Below are 13,864 nucleotides of genomic sequence, written 5' to 3'. Positions count from 1 at the left end.
TGTTCCTCAAGCTTGCATTGATGTTCACTGGAATAGACCTGCTGCTCCTGCTATTATATCTATGTTTCCCGACCACATCCTGATCCCAGAAACCCCAGTGGAGTCAAGATCATAGGTTACCAACTGCCTAAATTTCCCACTACAATGCTGTAACTGCGGAGGAGTGGGATTGCAAGTCTTCAGGCCCAAGCTCTATTTCAGCCCCACTTACTCAGCTTCTCACCATATGCCTCAATCCACTTTCTCTTCTGCTTGTTTCGGTGGCAGCCATCTCAGCTGTGAATCAGAAGGTCAAGCTCCACTCCAGGACTTGTAGCACATAATCTAGGTTGACATGTCAGTGCAGAACTAAGGGAGTGATGTGTTGTTGGAGATACCAGCTTTCAAAAATTATTTAACTAAGGCCCAGCGTGCCTGCTCAGGTGTAAAAAAAAAAGTTCCAATAACACTATTCCAAGAAGAGTTGATTTTGCCTCAATTTATCCATCAGCCAGCTGTGTTCAAATAGCTCAAGTGGTCAATCCTCACTGTTGTTAGTGGGACTTTGCTGTTTGTCAACTGGCGACCATGCTTGCCTACAAATAACAGTAACTACAATCAAGAGTGCTCTTGCATGAAACACTTTGAATTGCGCTGTGTGTTATGGACACTGGACTTTGCAATTTGCTTATGTTTTAAAATTGTGATTTCTAAAAGTTTAAGATGGAGTCCAGAAGGTCAGGTGACCTCACATCCACTCTGCTAAAGGACAAGACAGATCAAAGACTTTTTTTTGAAAAAAAGAGATAGCAGGGGTAACACCTGAAGAACAATGGGTTTCGCCCTCCCAGACTTACCAGACCCAGGACCTAAACAAAGGGGTCAGCGATTCTGAAAATGCAACTGTACCAAGCAGCTGTTAACACCTGGGAACAATGGAAGGCTCAGGTGGCTCTGTGAAACCAGACTTCTGGACTTTGCATACTGGAACAGGACAATAAGCTATTGATTATTGAGTTCAGATTAATTTAACAGATTTTCTGAAGGCAGACAAGCTGTAAGAGAATAAACTAGTGATTGAGGCCTCAAGGCAGGCTATAAGAAGGGAACCCAGTGGTTGCAGCCTGAGATTAAATTGTAAGAGAAGAAACCAGCAGTTGCAGCCTCAAGAGAGGGAGAGAGAGGGGACACTGCTCCCGGAAGCCTGCTACTGTAAAATGCTGTGAAGACTTGAACCTGTTTTGAAAATTGAAGCTTGCAGAGAAGTAGAAGAACAGCAGGATCACCAGGAATCACCAGAGGTTGGAAGTGCTCAGAGAAGTGAGTGAAGAGGACATTTATTTTTGAAAAAGTCTGGGAGATCCAACCCATTGCTACAGGGAGGAGTTTGTGACTTTTAATCACAAAGGATTTCGACATCAAAAAAGACTGTGTAACGTATGTGTGGCATGAGGTTTTCACTTATTTTGATAAGTTAAAAAAATACTTTTCTTTGTAATCTGGGGTATCAGTTACTTACAAAGTACTATTTAGTTAATGGGGATTTCTTTTAATTTAGTTGTTATAATAAAAGTCCTAAAATGTAAAATCTTGTTGTGTATTTTTTTGACTTAGTCTTTGGCTTCCTATCTCATATTTTAACATTTACAGTCTCACTGAGGTCATAACACTGAGGATGTAAAAGACACTATATAAATACATTTTTTCTTTGAGAAACTTGTCTAGTTGCCTCTTAAACTCATTCCAATGATCAATTAGAGTCAGAGTCATTTACAGCACAGGGGGCCATTCGGCCCATCGAGTTCCATGCTGGCTCTCCACGGAGCAGTCAGTTCCATTCCCCCACTTGATCCCCATAGCCCTGCAAGCTTATTTCCATCAAGTGGCCATCCAATTTCCTTTTGAAATCAGTGATTGTCTCCACTTCCATCACTCTTGTGGGCAGCAAATCCCAGGTCATTACCACCCGCTGCATAACAAAGTACTTCCTCAGAATCCCCCCTCATCTCTTGCCCAAAACCTTCAATAGTCTCTGTTAATTAACATATTTCTTAACCTTTGTATATAAAACCTTACTTCCTTTCTTATTCCTGATTTCTAAATTTTTATCTTCTAATCTCTTAATTTTGATGAGCATTTACTAATATGTTGTGATGATATCGGATCTGATTACTGATTATAGACTACATTCATTTAATGTACTGTGTTGAAATTGAATGTTTCAGTTTTCTGTACACTGTTCTTGCAGAGGAATCATCGGCACATAAAATTCTCACCAGAAAATAATTCTTCACAGGAGCACCCTGGGAAATCCTATGTGTTCTGTAAACATAAAAACATTGAAAATAGGAGCAGGAGTAGGCTATTCGGCCCTTCGAGCCTGCTCCGCCATTCATTATGATCATGGCTGATTATCCAACTCAGTAACCTGTTCCCGCTTTCCCCCCATATCCTTTGATCCCTTTTGCCTCAAGAGCTATATCTAACTCCTTCTTGAAAACATGCAATGTTTTGGCCTCAATTGGTTTCTGTGGTAGCCAATTCCACAGGCTCACCACTTTCTGGTGAAGAAATTTCTCCATATCTCAGTCCTGAAAGGTTTACCCTGTATCCTTAGACTCTGACCCCTGGTTCTGGACTCCCCCACCATTGGGAACATCCTTCCTGCATCTACCCTGTCAAGTCCTGTTAGAATTTTATAGGTTTCTATGAGATCCCCACTCAGTCTTCTGAACTCCAGTGAATATAATCCTAACTCAATCTCTCCTCATACGTCAGTCCCGCCATCCCAGGAATCAGTCTGGTAAACCTTCGCTGCACTCCCTCCATAGCTCCATAGCAAGAACATCCTTCCTCAGATAAGTAGAACAAAACTGCACACAGTATTCCAGGTGTGGCCTCACCAAGGCCCTGTATAATTGCAGCGAGACATCTCTGCTCCTGTACTCAAATCCTCTCGCTATGAAGGCCAACATACCATTTGCCTTTTTTACCGCCTGTCGCAGCTGCATGCTTACCTTCAGCGACTGGTGTACGAGAACACCCAGGTCTTGTTGCATATTCCACTATCTCAGTTTATAACCGTTCAGATAATAATCTGCCTTCCTGTTTTTGCTACCAAAGTGGATAACCTCACATTTATCCACGTTATACTGCATCTGCCATGTATTTGCCCACTCACTCAACTTGTCCAAATCACCCTGAAGCCTCTCTGCATCCTCCTCACAACTCACCCTCCCACCCACTTTTGTGTCATCTGTAAATTTGGAGATATTACATTTAGTTCCCTCATCTAAATCATTAATATATATTGTGAATAGCTGGGGTCCTAGCACCGATCCCTGTGGTACCCCACTAGTCCCTGCCTGCCATTCGGAAAAAGACCTGTTTATTCCTACTCTTTGTTTCCTGTCTGCCAACCAATTTTCTATCTATCGCGTTACACAACCCCCAATCCCATGCGCTTTAATTTTACACACTAGTCCCTTTTGTAAGACTTTGTCGAAAGCCTTCGGAAAGTCCAAATAAACCACATCCACTGGCTCCCCCTCATCAACTCTACTCGCTACATCCTCGAAGAATTCTTGTAGATTTGTCAAGCGTGATTTCCCTTTCATAAATCCATGCTGACTCTGTCCGATTCTACCACTGTTCTCTAAGTGTTCTTCTATAAAATCTTTGATAATGGACTCTAGGCTGACTGGTCTATAATTCCGTTTGCTCTCTACCTCCCTTTTTAAATAGTGGGTTTACATTAGCTACCTTCCAATCTGTAGGAACTGTTCTAGAGTCTATAGAATCTTGGAAGATGACCACCAATCCATCTGCTATTTCTAGGGCCACTTCCTTAAGTACTCTGGGATGTAGATTATCAGGGTCTGGGGATTTATTGGCCTTCAATCCCATCAATTTCCCCAACACCATTTCTCTACTAATACTAAGGGAATTAATGTCTATAACATAATTCAAAATGTAATTCCGAGTTAATGCAGTCATGCTGAAATGTTCAATTCTATTCTGGAAAGATGACACATGGAGATGAAGAGTCATTGTCCAACACATTTGTCAAATACCACGGGTGGGATTTCAATTCTGGGATCATGACCCCACGCCGCATTCATTTCCGGGTCTGGACACCACACCATGTCGGCAAAACACACGTGCTGCAATTTTAATATGGGAAGCAGTTAATTGGCCTAGAATCATGCTCACTGCCCGATTAGTGGCAGCTGACATGAGAAGGAGGCGGGGCACAGCCAGCAGCAGGCTGGATTTAATGGATGAACAGCAGCAATTGCTGTGGTTGTCATTCGTCCCAATGATGCAAGACGAAGCAGAGCAGAGGGCAATGGGTAGGGAGGCCCCCCATGCCAGAGCAACCATCCTTTTTTCTGAAGTCTCACCAGAGGTGGGGTCTGAATGGAGAAACATCCTGTTCCCTGCCAGTGGCAACCGAAAGCCTGCAAGGCTCACCAAGAAGACATGTCTGGAAGTGGCTCATGAGGTCAGCAGCAGAGGAGTGGTGAGGGGAACTGGTTCCAATGCAGGAAATGCTACAATGACCTGCTTAGGTCTGGCAACGTGAGTCCAAAGATAGACCCACATGGTATGCCTCCTGGTCGGCAGTCACCAGAATGCAGAAGTGAGGTGCATCCTGAGGGCACATAAAGTTTTTCTGACCACAGGAGAGATGTGTGCTCAGCAGCATTGATAATTCATATGCGAATGAAAAGCAGCAAGTGGTGTCAGAGAGAGGCATGGTCATAATAGCATCTTTCTTCACCTTGCAGGCCAAGTGGGAGATGAACACCAGGGAGAGGTAGAGGGCACATCTGGACGGTGCCCCAGCTCAAGGCACTGACACATTTTGAGGAGTTGGCCCTTGATCTGGCCAGAGTGACAAGCCACAGGAATGCTGGAGACAGAGAATCTGAGTCCACTGTGGACAAGATGAAAAGATTTCAACATCTCCAGATTCAGTGAATGCATGGCAGTGCTCCCCATGCAACAAGCTGCCAATGCATAAGCTGTCATCTCATAATTTTAAGTAGTGGAAGCATCTGATGACTGTCCCAATCTCTCATCACCATCTTCTCTTATGCCTCCCACAGGGTCAGCTTCAGAGGGCAGGAGTCCACACAATGCAAACAAGTTTCCAAGCAGTGCATAAAGAGTCATGATCCAGGCAGCTCTACCTGGAGAATCAGCATAAGATGGGTGCTCACATGTCAGAGTGACCTGAGGCTCTGCGGAGTCATGGGATGAGAATGGAGGAGTCCATTCATCTCATGTGATCCACAATGTCTCAGTGATTTGAGTGCATAAGCTCCTCGATTCAGAAACTGAAGAACCTTACAAGAGCCATGTGCAGCATCAGTAAGAGTGCAGGAACAGCGCACTGACATGCATGGAATCCCTGTCGTAGTCTGTAGCATTGACCAGTCAGTGGTGCAAATGATGCAGAGAGACATGGAGTGGATGCCAGCTGTGCCCCAGCTGATGGTTCCCTCTAGTGATCAAGGGTGTCAGGAAAGGGCTGAGGTGGTGACGGATGAAGCATCTGTCGAGTTATGCCCTGTGACAGAGGCTGCCCTGCAGTCATGCCGGTGCAGCAGTCTTTGGAGTTGCCTCCCCCACCCCCAGCACCTCCACACCAAGGCTGAAGGCTACAGACATCTCAGTCCCAGACAGGCACTACGAGCACCACGTAGGAGTGGCCTTGAGCCTAGGCCACCGTGTCAGTAATGTCACTTAGTGGGTCACTTGGGTGTGTCTGTTGTAAATAATAGCACACTGTAATTCAAGCACTGGGCATGTTGTTGTACTAAGGCAGACTTGTGTGTCTTCATTTCATCATGACAAAAGGCAGGAGAAGGAGAAATAAAGGTTTGCAAAGCGAAGGATTGCATTGGGGAAGAGTGTGTCAGGTGGAGAATCTGGAGCCTTGCAGTGGTTGTGCCATTAGGAGCTTGCTGATTTTTGTTCTTAGTGGATGTTTGCTCACACTCAGATGAAGGAGACTCGTATCTCCAAATGTTTTGCAGACTAAGTATCACTCAGGTGTAATGTGTCTGGATCAGAGTGGCCCCAGCATCCCTGCCATCCTGACAAGCGATCTGCCTCCTGAGCCTTCCACAGTGTCATCCCTGCAAAGCCTGTGGACCGTTCTTCAGTTCTTCTTGAGCCTGCTCCTCATCCTCATCTTCTTCCTCCTCTTTCTCATCCTCTTCAAAGAACAAAGAACAGTACAGCACAGGAACAGGCCATTCGGCCCTCCAAGCCTGCGCCGATCTTGATGCCTGCCGAAACTAAAACCTTCTGCACATCCGGAGACCGTATCCCTCTATTCCCATCCTATTCATGTATTTGTCAAGATGCCTCTTAAACGTCTCTATGGTACCTGCTTCCACCACCTCCCCCGGCAACAAGTTCCAGGCACTCACCACCCTCTGTGCAAAGAACTTGCCTCGCACATCCCCTCTAAACTTTGCCCCTCTCACCTTAAACCTATGTCCCCTAGTAACTGACTCTTCCACCCTGGGAAAAAGCTTCTGACGATCCACTCTGTCCATGCCGCTCATAACTTTGTAAACCTCTATCATGTCGCCCCTCCACCTCCATCGTTCCAATGAAAATAATCCGAGTCTATCCAACCTCTCCTCATAGCTAATGCCCTCCAGACCAGGCAACATCCTGGTAAACCTCTTCTGTACCCTCTCCAAAGCCTCCACGTCCTTCTGGTAGTGTGGCGACTAGAATTGCACACAATATTCTAAGTGTGGCTGAACTAAAGGTCTGTACAGCTGCAACATGACTTGCCAATTTTTATACTCTATGCCCCGACCGATGAAGGCAAGCATGTCATATGCCTTCTTGACTACCTTATCCACCTGCGTTGCCACTTTCAGTGACCTGTGGAACTGTACGGCCAGATCTCTCTGTCTGTCAATACTCCTAAGGGTTCTGCCATTTACTGTATACTTCCCACCTGTATTAGACCTTCCAAAATGCATTACCTCACATTTGTCCGGATTAAACTCCATCTGCCATTTTGCCGCCCAAGTCTCCAACCGATCTTTTTCCTGCTGTATCCTCTGACAATCCTCATCACTGTCCGCAACTCCACCAACCTTTGTATCGTCCGCAAACTTACTAATCAGACCAGCTACATTTTCCTCCAAATCATTTATATCTACTACAAACAGCAAAGGTCCCAGCACTGATCCCTGCGGAACACCACTAGTCACATCCCTCCATTCAGAAAAGCACCCTTCCACTGCTACCCTCTGTCTTCTATGACCGAGCCAGTTCTGTATCCATCTTGCCAGCTCCCCTCTGATCTCGTGTGACTTCACCTTTTGTACCAGTCTGCCATGAGGGTTCCTTGTCAAAGGCTTTACTGAAGTCCATATAGATAACATCCACTGCCCTTCCTTCATCAATCATCTTCGTCACTTCCTCAAAAAACTCAATCAAATTAGTGAGGCACGACATCCCCTTCACAAAACCATGCTGCCTCTTGCTAATAAGTCCATTTGTTTCCAAATGGGAGCAAATCCTGTCCCGAAGAATCCTCTCTAATAATTTCCCTTCCACTGACGTAAGGCTCACCGGCCTATAATTTCCTGGATTACCTTTGCTACCCTTCTTAAACAAAGGAACAACATTGGCTATTCTCCAGTCCTCTGGGACCTCACCTGCAGCCAATGAGGATACAAAGATTTCTGTCACGGCCCCAGCAACTTCCTCCCTTGCCTCCCTCAGTATTCTGGGGTAGATCCCATCAGGCCCTGGGGACATATCTACCTTACTGCTTTACAAGACACCCAACACCTCCTCCTTTTTGATAATCAGATGACTGAGACTATCTACACTCCCTTCCCTAGGCTCATCATCCACCAAGTCCTTCTCCTTGGTGAATACTGATGCAAAGTACTCATTTAGTACCTCGCCCATTTCCTCTGGCTCCACACATAGATTCCCTTCTCTGTCCTCGAGTGGGCCAACCCTTTCCCTGGTTACCCTCTTGCTCTTTATATACGTATAAAAAGCCTTGGGATTTTCCTTAATCCTGTTTGCCAATGACTTCTCATAACCCCTTTTAGCCCTCATGACTCCTTGCTTAAGTTCCTTCCTACTGTCTTTACATTTCTCAAGGGATTCGTCTGTTCCTAGCCTTCCAGCCCTTACGAATGCTTCCTTTTTCTTTTTGATGAGGCTCACAATATCCCGCGTTATCCAAGATTCCCGAAACTTGCCAAACTTATCCTTCTTCCTCACAGCAACATGCTGGTCCTGGATTCTAATCAACTGACATTTGAAAGACTCCCACATGTCAGATGTTGATTTACCCTCAAACAGCCGCCCCCAATCTAAATTCTACAGTTCCTGCCTAATATTGTTATAATTAGCCTTCCCCCAATTTAGCACCTTCACCCGAGGACTACTCTTATCCTTATGCACAAGTACCTTAAAACTGATGGAATTATGGTCACTGTTCCCGAAATGCTCCCCTACTGAAACTTCGACCACCTGGCCGGGCTCATTCCCCAGTTTCAGGTCCAGTATGGCCCCATCCCTAGTTGGACTATCGACATATTATTTCAAGAAGCCCTCCTGGATGCTCCTTACAAATTCTGCCCCATCGAAGCCCCTAGCACTAAGTGAGTCCCAGTCAATATAGGGGAAGTTAAAATCACCCACCACTCCAGCCCTGTTACCTTTACATCTTTCCAAAATCTGTCTACATATCTGCTTCTCTGCCTCCCGCCTGGGAGGCCTGTAGTAAACCCCCAACATCGTGACTGCACCTTTCCTATTCCTGAGCTCCACCCATATTGTCTCGCTGCATGACCCCTCCGAGGTATCCTCCCGCAGTACAGCTGTAATATTCTTCTTAACCAGTAATGCAACTCCCCCACCCCTTTTACATCCCCCTCTATCCCGCCTGAAGCTTCTAAATCCTGGAACATTTAGCTGCCAATCCTGTCCTTCCCTCATCCAAGTCTCTGTAATAGCAACAACATCATAGTTCCAAGTACTAATCCAAGCTCTCAGTTCATCTGCCTTACCTGTTATACTTCTCGCATTGTAACAAATACACTTCAGACCACCAGTCCCGCTGTGCTCTGCAACATCTCCCTGCCTGCTCTTCCTCTTAGTCTGACTGGCCTTATTTACTAGCTCCCCCTCATTTATTTCACTTGCTGTCCTACTGCTCTGGTTCCCACCCCCCTGCCACACTAGTTTAAACCCTCCCGAGTGACGCTAGCAAACCTCGCAGCCAGGATATTTGTGCCCCTCCAGTTTAGATGCAACCCGTCCTTCTTGAACAGGTCCCATCTGTGCCTGAAGAGATCCCAATGGTCCAGATATCTGAAACCCTCCCTTCTACACCAGCTGTTCAGCCACGTGTTTAGCTGCACTATCTTCCTATTTCTCGCCTCACTGGCACGTGGCACAGGGAGTAATCCTGAGATTACAACCCTAGAGGTCCTGTCCTTTAACTTTCTACCTAACTCCCTAAACTCCCCTTGCAGGACCTCGTCACTCTTCCTGCCTATGTCGTTGGTACCAATGTGTACCACAATGTCTGGCTGTTCACCCTCCCCCTTCAGAATGCCCCCTGTCCGTTCAGAGACATCCTTGACCCTGGCACCAGGGAGGCAACATATTATCCTGGAGTCTCTTTCACGTCCACAGAAGCGCCTATCTGTGCCCCTGACTATAGAGTCCCCTATCACTATTGCTCTTCTGTGTTTTGTGCTTCCCTGCTAAACAACAGTGCCAGCCGTGGTGCCACTGCTCTGGCTGCGGCTGTTTTCCCCTGATAGGCCATCCCCCCCAACAGTATCCAGAACGGTATAATTGTTCGAGAGGGGGATAGCCACAGGGGATTCCTGCACTGACTGCCTGCCCCTTCTAGCGGTCATCCATCTATTTGCCTGCACTTTGGGTGTAACCACTTCTCTAAAACTCCTGTCTCTGACACTTTCTGCCACCTGCATGCTCCTAAGTGCATCCAGTTGCTGCTCCAACTGATCCATGCAATCTGTGAGGAGCTGCAGCTCCAAAGAGCTGTGTCATTCCAGCGCTTCTCCCTCGTCAAGGTCCACACCTCTCTGGAGGGCCATGTTACAAAGAGCGCAGCAGACCACAACAATTCGTGAGACCTTAGAGGACACCACCTGACTTGTCAAGGCACCTGAACCCCATCTTCAGGAGGCAGATGACCTGCTCAATGATGACCCTTGTGCTCAGGTGGCATCAGTTATAGTGTCTCTCAGCCTCTGTGGAGGGACAATGCAACAAAGTCATCAACCATCTCCTCACTTCTTCTTTGGCCTCCTTGTCTTGAGAGACAATGGGTAAGTGCCTAGAGGTAGTCATTGGTTTATGAAGCAGTGCCTGGAGTGGCTATAAAGGCCAACTCTAGAGTGACAGACTCTTCCACAGGCGTTGCAGATAAAATTGGTTATCAGGGCTGTTACACAGTTGGCTCTCTCCTTGCGCTTTTGTCTTTTTTCCTGCCAACTGCTAAGTCTCTTCGACTCACCACTCTTTAGCCCCGCCTTTATGGCTGTCCGCCAGCTCTGGCGATCACTGGCAACTGACTCCCACGACTTGTGATCAATGTCACAGGACTTCATGTCGCATTTGCAGACGTCTTTAAAGCGGAGACATGGACGGCCGGTGGGTCTGATACCAGTGACGAGCTCGTTGTACAATTCGTCATTGGGGATCCTGCCATCTTCCATACGGCTCACATGGCCAAGCCATCACAAGCGCCGCTGGCTCAGTAGGGTGTATATGCTGGGGATGTTGGCCGCCTCGGGGCCTTCTGTGTTGGAGATACGGTCCTGCCACCTGATGCCAAGGATTCTCCAGAGGCAGCGAAGATGGAATGGATTGAGACGTCGTTCTTGGCTGACATACGTTGTCCAAGCCTCGCTGCCATAGAGCAAGAGACTGTGGACACAGGCCTGAAACACTGGAACTTTTGTGTTCTGTGTCAGTGCGCCATTTTCCCACATCCTCTTGGCCAGTCTGGACATAGCAATGGACGCCTTTCCCATGCACTTGTTGATTTCTGCATCTAGAGACAGTTTACTGGTGATAGTTGAGCCAAGAAAGGTGAACTCTTGAACCACTTCCAGAGCGTGGTCGCCGATATTGATGGATGGAGCATTTCTGATGTCCTGTCCCATGATGTTCATTTTCTTGAGGCTGATAGTTAGGCCAAATTCGTTGCAGGCATCCGCAATCTTGTCGATGAGTGTCTGCAGACACTGTTCTGTGTGGGATGCTAATGCAGCATCGTCAGCAAAGAGGAGTTCCCTGATGAGGACCTTCACTACTTTGGTCTTCGCTCTAAGACGGGCAAGGTTGGACAACCTGTCATCTGATCTTGTGTGGAGGAAAATTCCTTCTTCTGAAGACTTGAACGCATGTGAGAGCAGCAGTGAGAAGAAGATCCCAAACAATGTAGGTGCGAGAACACAGCCCTGTTTCACGCCACTCAGGATAGGAAAGGCGTCTGATGAGACACCGCTATGCTGAATTGTGCCTTTCATATTGTCATGGAATGAGATGATGATACTTAGTAGCTTTGGTGGACATCCGATCTTTGCTAGTAGTCTGAAGAGACCACGTCTGCTGATGAGGTCAAAGGCTTTGGTGAGATCTATGTAAGCAATGTAGAGGGGCATCTGTTGTTCGTGACATTTCTCCTGTAGCTGGCAAAGGGAGAACAGCATGTCAATGGTGGCTCTCTCTGCTCAAAAGCCGCACTGTGCCTCAGGGTAATGATATTCGCATCGCGCATGTCCTGTGGTACTGTTCCCTCATCCCAGCACAGGCAAAGCAATTCATGGAGTGCTGAGAGTATAGCAGGCTTGGCACTCTTGATTATTTCAGGGGTAATGCCGTCCTTTTCAGGGGCTTTTCCACTGGCTAGAGAATCAATGGCATCACTGAGTTCCGATTTTGTTGGCTGTTCGTCCAGCTCATCCATCTCCTCACTGGATAAGTCTTATCCATGAACAGCCATCCACGGATTTCTGATTGTTCCGTGAAGAGCTGCATCCCTGTAATTACTGGAGGATGAAGGTGTCATGGCAGCTTCCAGGATATCATGCACACACCTGCTTAAAACTCTAGGTGTAGTCGTATGCCAGCTGAATGTTGAGGGAGTGCAACCTTCCTGGCTGGTCAGTCAGTGCCTTAATGGTCACAGGGGTGCAATCGATGAATCCGGTGATTGAGGCAAATCTCACTGCCCTTTGAGCTTGAGTGCCACTTGAATTCAATGTTCCGCTACCCTCTCGAACAGAGCATTCATCGCCTCTGTGATGCAAAGATATGCTGCTGCATGCGAGATGCCGATGTTTGCTGCCATTGCTTGGAAGACTCGGTTGCGAAAAAGGGCAAGACCACTGTGACTTTTACAGCCATGGAAAGGCCATGGCGACGGTTCCTGCAAACACTCAGATGACCCTCAATGAGGCTGCATAGGTCAGTAACCAGTTGCCCGGACAGGTGCAACCTTCTGCGGTGCTAACACTTCGACATGTCCAGGTAGCTTCTCCTTTGGCAGTAGACCCTCCACTGAGGGTATCACCTTTGTTGCCTTTCTGTTTCTTGTTCCTAACCCCTGCATCCCTGTTGCCAAAGAGTCTGCCTCTGCTCCTGCAAATGCTGCTCCTCATCGCTAATCGATCCGAACTCGGAGTAGCTTAGTACCATTTCCTGTAATGTTCTTCCTTCCTTTCTATTGCAATGTGCAGTTTTCCTGCAACCTCCTCTCTTGTGACAGGGAAATCATTTTTAACAATTTATTGGAGTTCTTTGAGGGAGTTACATGTGCTGTGGATAAATGGGATCCAGTGGATGGATTGCACTTAGATTTCCAGAAGGCATTTGATAAGGTGCCAGATCAAAGGTTATTGCAGAAAATAAAAGCTCATGGTGGAGGGGAGAACATATTGGCATGAATAGAAGATTAGTTAGCAAACAGGAAACAGAGAGTAGGCATAAATGGGTCATTTTCTGGTTGGCAAGAAGTAATGAGTCGTGTGATAGAGTCATAGGACATTCTGAAGGGGACGGGTGAACAGTCAGAAGTCATAGTACACATTGGTACTAATGACATAGGTAGAAAGAGGGACGAGGTCCTGCAACAGGAATTTAGGGAGCGAGGTAGCAGATTAAAAAGCAGGACCTCAAAGGTTGCAATCTCTGGATTACTCACGGTGCCAGGTGCTAGTCAGTATAGGAATAGGAGGATAGAGCAGATGAATACATAGCTGAAGAGATGGTGCAGGAGGGAGGGCTTTAGTTTCGTGGATCACTGGGTCTGTTTCTAGCAAAGGTGGGACCTGTATAAGTTGGACAGGTTGCACCTGAACCAGAACAGGACCAATATCAAGAACAAAGAACAAAGAATAGTACAGCACAGGAACAGGCCATTCGGCCCTCCAAGCCTGCGCCGATCTTGATGCCTGCCTAAACTAAAACCTTCTGCACTTCCGGGGTCTGTATCCCTCTATTCCCATCCAATTCATGTATTTGTCAAGATGCCTCTTAAGCATCTCTATGGTACCTGCTTCCACCACCTCCCCCGGCAACAAGTTCCAGGCACTCACCACCCTCTGTGTAAAGATCTTGCCTCGCACATCACCTCTAAACTTTGCCCCTCTCACCTTGAACCTATGTCCCCTAGTAACTGACTCTTCCACCCTGGGAAAAAGCTTCTGACTATCCACTCTGTCCATGCCGCTCATAACTTTGTAAACCTCTATCATGTCGCCCCTCCACCTCCGTTGTTCAAGTGAAAACAATCCGAGTTTATCCAACCTCTCCTCATAGCTAATGCCCTCCAGACCAG

The sequence above is a fragment of the Heterodontus francisci genome, chromosome 1, assembly GCF_036365525.1.
Source record: "Heterodontus francisci isolate sHetFra1 chromosome 1, sHetFra1.hap1, whole genome shotgun sequence".
Lineage (NCBI taxonomy): Eukaryota > Metazoa > Chordata > Chondrichthyes > Heterodontiformes > Heterodontidae > Heterodontus > Heterodontus francisci.
The sequence above is the reverse complement of the archived record's forward strand: the minus strand, read 5'-3'. Positions refer to the sequence as shown.